The sequence below is a fragment of the Mustela putorius genome, unplaced genomic scaffold (assembly GCF_011764305.1).
Source record: "Mustela putorius furo isolate JIRA1106 unplaced genomic scaffold, ASM1176430v1.1 tig00003845_pilon_pilon_pilon, whole genome shotgun sequence".
Taxonomy (NCBI): domain Eukaryota; kingdom Metazoa; phylum Chordata; class Mammalia; order Carnivora; family Mustelidae; genus Mustela; species Mustela putorius.
The window spans coordinates 19,116,916-19,123,179 of NW_025421998.1; the positions used below are offsets into that span (position 1 = coordinate 19,116,916).

General features: G+C 44.9%; 1 pseudogene; it reads right to left on the reverse strand.

Moving 5' to 3' along the window:
- On the reverse strand, nt 1-1,798 carry LOC101687553 (annotated as a pseudogene).
- Between the last annotated feature and the right edge of the window lie 4,466 nt (nt 1,799-6,264).

Consider the following 6,264-nt stretch of genomic DNA (forward strand, 5'->3'; position numbering starts at 1 on the left):
TCATTCCCCGTCCCCGTCCTCGTCCTCGTCATAGCACTGGGTTCTCTTTATCTGTTCTCCACAGACAGCTCTTGGACTACTTCTTCCTGCCAGAATCCTAGGTCGTGGGATTTCTGATTCTGGGTAGTGACTTCTCTAGGGGAGGTATTGTCTGCAAAGCTGGACCAGTCTGTAGGCTTGGGTTCTTGTGGAGACTGCTGCTTGAGGTCTCAATCCTCTCCATCCAAGTCTGCACCATTCTCTGTAAGAGTCTCACTCCCCATCTCAAAACCACCATCTCCCTTCCTTCTCCCCCTGTCTCCCCTCTTCCAGATTCCTGGGTTTGCCAGGTTGTTTTTCCCACGCTACCATTCTTTTCAGAGGTATTGGCATTTCCCGCTTGTCTCCTTTCTGCAGTCCTTCCTCCTGTAGATCCCTCGCTCAGCTCTGACATGCTCCAGCCTTTCCTTATGCGTGGGGCCGGGATCTGGGGGCTCTTGACTGAAGTTGTTGAAATGGAGCTGCTACGGTGAACAGGTGACTTCTTTCTCTCAGCAGAGAAGACCGTCTTAGCTTCTTCAGATCCAGATCGAGATCCTCGGGAGGGTTAGGCTTGCTGATTTCATCCTCAGGAGACCATCTAGGCTTGGAGACTTTGATCTCTTCCTCCAAGGTCCTTCCTGAACTACCAGGTTCTGGAGGTGGGGGGAGGGGGACGGCGATCAGGTGGTCCCCAGCTTCTTGGTTTCAGCAGGCTTGTCTTCTTTCTCTGGCTGCGATGAGGCCTTGGCTTCCACACTTGCTGTCAGCACACCCACCTTCACAATGCGGGCATCTTCCAGCCCTGGGCTCTGAGGGGTCTCCCCCGCATTTGGAAGCTGGGCTGGTCTCTCCAAAGTCCCTTCCTTTCAGTTTTGCTTGCCCACAGATCCTCGTGCGGTCTGTGCCCCAAGCCTTCATCATAGCTGCCTTTAGCCTTAAAGAGTTGGTCGAATCCCTCATGTAAAGACATGTATGTTCCTAGACTAAGTCCGCTGTTGCAGTAGGAGCAACAGAAGCCGCTGACGTGACCTCCCCACCAGTTGGCCCAGACACGCTCCATGGGGTAGACTGTCTTTTGACCTGGTGCACGAGTCTCTCCTGCAGGTCCCTGAAACTTCTTCACTGCTTCGGGAGGAGAACTCCCAGAGAGGCTGGAGGCTCTGGCATCAGGACTTCGTGGCTTGGGATGGACAGGCTGCTGGACCTCGCTCTTGACCGGGGGGGAATTACAGAGTCATCCTCAACAGCAGTGGAACAGACTGCCAGGCTCTTCTCAGTGGCAGACACCTTGTCTCCAACCTGATGGGCGAGGCAGACCTCAGGATCTGGGGGCACGTTCTGCTTTTGCTCTAATTAATGAGTTTTTTATTTCACCACCAGCAGCTTGCAAGTCATTTGTAGAGTTGGTGGAACTGCTCTGTTCGGACACAGCTGCCTGGCACTTGGCCATTTGATCCTTGATGGAGGTTTCTGACAAGGGTCATGAATCCAGATTTCACTGGCTCTCGGTTTCCTCTGCCTTGACAGGGGCCTGTCTCCACATCATCCAGAGAGTGGCTGTTTCTGGAGATCCTCCCTCCACCTGCCCTTTGGCCCTGGCCTGAAGAATCTGCTTCACTGGCATTGGCTCGCCCTCCTCAACCGTCATCTGAAGCCTGTTCAGCAGATCATGGTATCTCCCCGTTTTGTTTGCAGCTTCCCCGTTTTCACTGATTTCAGGTTTTTCTACATGGTGCTTGAAGTCTCCTAGACAAATTTCCATTTTTTTTTTTTTTTTTTTTTTACTTTCTTTCAAGTGGGTTTTTTTTTTTTTTTTTTTTTTTTTTGACAGACAGAGATCACAAGCAGGCAGAGAGGCAGGCAGAGAGAGAAGGAGGGGAAGCAGGCTCCCTGCTGAGCAGAGAGCCCGATGCAAGGCTCGATCCCAGGACCCTGGAATTATGACCCGAGCTGAAGGCAGAGGCTTTAACCCACTGAGCCACCCACGCGCCCCTCGAGTGGTCTTTAAGACGCTCACTGCCTTCAAGGCGGGGATGTGGACACTGAACATGGGCTTCAGGATATGGTCCGAGCCTGGGTCTGCAGTGAACTCATTCCTCGTGGTCAGCTTGGGCTTCAGAGGCAGAAGACACCTCTTCACCGGGAGGATGGCTGCCTCTGAGTCAGACCTCAGCATTCCTGTTCAGAGGGAGTCTGTGGGAAACTCTGTCCCCAGGACTGGGTTCTCCCACTTCTTCTTTACCACAGTCAGGATCCCCCTCCTGCAGGGCTGGGGGAGATGATCAGTGTTCTAAAGGAACAAGAAGTAAGGTGTCAGTTATAACTTGCCTGTTGAAACCTTCAAACATGTTGTTCTGTTTTTGTGTTTGTTTTTCTTTTTAAGATTTTATTTATTTGAGAGAGAGAGAGAGAGCAGGAGTGGGGGGATGGTTAGAAGGAGAGGGAGAGGCAGAATCCCCACTGTGCAGGGAACCCAACACAGGGCTCGATCCAAGGACCCCGAGATCATGACCTGAGCCAAAGGCAGACACTTAATGGACAGAGCTACCCAGGCACTTGTTGTTCTTTGTAAAATTAAAGTTAAAACTCTAAGCTGCTCCTGGTCCACTGACCTTTCAGACAGCTGTGAACAGTTTACAGCCCTGCCACATGGAAAAGGCATCTACCCGAGAGAGGAATTTTATCTTAATTTACAAAAAGAATAGTAAACCCGTTTATATTATATTTCTATAGAAAAAACTCTATTTTCAAAGACAAAAAAAAGTGAGAAGGATGACACTGTTTTACAATTTGGCAAGTCTCTTCGATGTCTGGTCTAATAAGAGATAGATTTTTCATATTTGCTTTTGCATTCAGTCTGTTGCAATGTGTTGTTTGGTTAAAGATAACAAAGACGATCTGTCCTTAAATGCAAATGTAGTTAGAAAACAGGGACATCACCTGTAAGAATGTTTAAAATTTGAATACTTAAACTTTTAAGACTGACCATACCAAGTGTTACTCAGTGTTACTGAGAATGCAGAGCATTGAAGTTCTCATACTCCTGCTGGAGAGACTGTAAAGGGCTACAGCTACTGCAGAAAACAATTCTGTAGTTACTTGAAAGTTAAACAGAACCTACCCCATGACTCATCCATCCTACTTTTAATGTATTTACCAAAGAGAAATGAAAGCAAAGCCCATGTAGATACAAAGTCTTTTGCACAAATGTTCAGAGCGGCTTTATTTGTAATAGCTGAGAAATGGAAACAACCCAAGTATCCATCTACAAATGAATGGTTATGCAAATTGGGATACATCCCTGCAATGCAATTCCGCTCGGCAACAAAAAAGGAATGAACTATTGATACATGCAACAGTATTATGAGTCTCAAAATAATTATGCTGAGGGAATAAAACCAGTCCTAAAATGATTCCATTTTTTAAAAAGATTTATCTATTAATTTGAGAAAGAGCGAGAAAACAGGGTGGGGAGGTGGAGGAAGAGAGTCTCAGCAGATTCTGCACTGAGTGCAGAACCTGATGTGGTGCTCAAGTTCACGAGCCTGAGATTACAACCTGAACTAAAATCAAGAGTCAGGTGCTTAACTCACCAAGCCACCCAGGAGCCCCTGTATGTTTACATTTTTAAGAAGTTTTAGAAAATGCAAACTAATCTATGGGAAGTAGGTCCATGGTTGCTTGGGGATGGGAGTGTGTGGGGACATTGGAAGGAGCAGGATTACCAAGGGGGCATGAGGAAACTCAGGGTGATGGCTTTGTTCATCATCTTGATTGTGGTGATAATTTCTCAGGTGAATAACATGTCAAAAATTATCTAATAGTACACTTGAACATGTACTTGTATGTCCATATTACCTTAATAAAGCTGCTCAAAAAGAAATGGTATTTTATTTTATTTTTTTTAAAGATTTTATTTATTTATTTGTTAGAGGGAGAGAGAGAGTGTGAGCACAGGCAGACAGAGTGGGAGGCAGAGGCAGAGGGAGAAGCAGGCTCCCCGCCGAGCAAGGAGCCCGATGTGGGACTCGATCCCAGGATGCTGAGACCATGACCTGAGCCGAAGGCAGCTGCTCAACCAACTGAGCCACCCAGGCGTCCCAGAAATGGTATTTTATTTTATTTTTTATTTTTATTTTTTTAAATATTTTATTTATTTACTTGACAGAGAGAAATCACAAGTAGACCGAGAGGCAGGCAGAGAGAGAGAGAGAGAGGGAAGCAGGCTCCCCGCCGAGCAGAGAGCCCGACGCGGGACCGGATCCCAGGACCCCGAGACCACGACCCGAGCTGAAGGCAGCGGCCCAACCCACTGAGCCACCCAGACGCCCCCAGAAATGGTATTTTAAAAAAAGAAAAAATATATACACAACAGATCTTGTTTCGATCCGGTTTCAAATCATTTGTAAAAAGATATTGAAAGGGGCACCTCGGTGGTTCAGTCAGTTAAGTGTCCAGCTCTTGATTTCGGCTTAGGTCGTGATCTCAGGGTCGTGGGATTGAGCCTGGCATAAGGCTCCTTGCTGGTGTGGGGCCTGCTTGCGATTTTCTCTCTCTCCCTCTGCCCCTCCCCTGCCTTAAAAGGAGGCACTGGAGAACATTTGAATACTGACCGGATATTAGATTATGTTAAGGAAGTGTTACTATTTTTTCAGTGTGATAATGGGTTTGTTATGTTAAAAAGTGACTTATCTCTTATAGATACATACTGAAGTATTTATGGATGAAATTATGTGATGTCTGGGATTTACTGAGTTGGAGGAAATGACGCGTATGTATGAAACAAGGTTAGCCAAATATTACTAATACTGACTTTATTCACTCTGCTTAGGATTCTCTCTCTCCCTCTCTCTGTCCCTCACCTCCCACCTGAGTGCACAATTTCTGTCAAAAAAAATGTATATATATATATTGCATTAAAATATATGTATATATATTACATTTATATATGCACATATATATTGCATTTAAATGCACAATTTATGTAAAAAATATGTATATATAAATTGCATTTATATGTGTATATATTGCATTTACATAGAGGTTTGTTATACCATTCTTTCTACTCCTGTGTATTTTGAGATTTCCCATAATACATTTTTGTTGTTTCTCTCTCTCTTTTTTAAGATTTTATTTATTTATTTGACAGAGAGCATAAGCGGGGGAGCAGCGGCAGAAGGAAGAGGAAGAGCCCTGCATCGGGCTCCCTACTTAGTAGATGCGGGGCTCAATCCCAGGACCCTGAGATCATGACCTGATCCAAAGGCAAACGCTAAACTGACTGAGCCCCCCACCCGGCACCCCACTCTTGTTTGGTTTCTTAAGAAATGATTATTTTAGTCCTGCTGCAAAAGAGGGGAGTGGACTAAGTGGCTTCTAATCTTCTCATCTGAGAAAACATACCTTTTCTATTAAGTGATGATATAAACTATCTGCTTCTCACTAGAGGCAAAATATTAAAGTCTAAAAGACACATGGGGTTTTTGACCAATTAATCATAAATCTCTATGCTGATATACTGTTGGAATCCCTGCTTAAAAAATAAAAAGTGAGCCAGTGGCATAGAATAAAAATGCTATTTAAAAATTTCTTGCTTGGTGTGCCTTGGTGGCTCAGTGGGTTAAAGCCTCTGCCTTCGGCTCAGGTCATGATCCCAGGGTCGTGGGATTGAGCCCCACATCAGGCTCTCTGCTCAGCAGGGAGCCTGCTTCCCCCCCTTCTCTCTGCCTGCCTCTCTGCCTACTTGTGATCTCTCTCTGTTAAATAAATAAATATAAATAAATAAAATAAAATAAAATTTCTTTCTTCTCGGGACCCCTGGGTGGCTCAGTTGGTTAAGCAACTGCCTTTGGCTCAGGTTATGTACCTGCAGTTTGGGGATCGAGTCCCTCATGGAACTCCCTGCTCAGCAGGGAGTCTGTTTCTCCCTTTGATCCTCCCCCCTCTCACACTCTCTCTCCTTCACTCTCTCTCTCAAATAAATAAATAAAATCTTTAAAAAAAAACTTTCTTTCTTCTCAACTCACCCCAAAATCTCATGGAAATAACCTGTCACTGGAGAGAGAACATACTTCTTATCATTACTCTGAAACTCAAGTAAAGCAAATTACATTTTTATTCTGGCTAAAGGAAAGAAAAGGTGATCTGATCTTTTCTGACTTTTCTAAGTAAAAAAAATTGAGCCAACTGGAAATTCTCTCTAGGGAGCAAGCACTGGAAAAGTAATTATATCCAAGTATTATT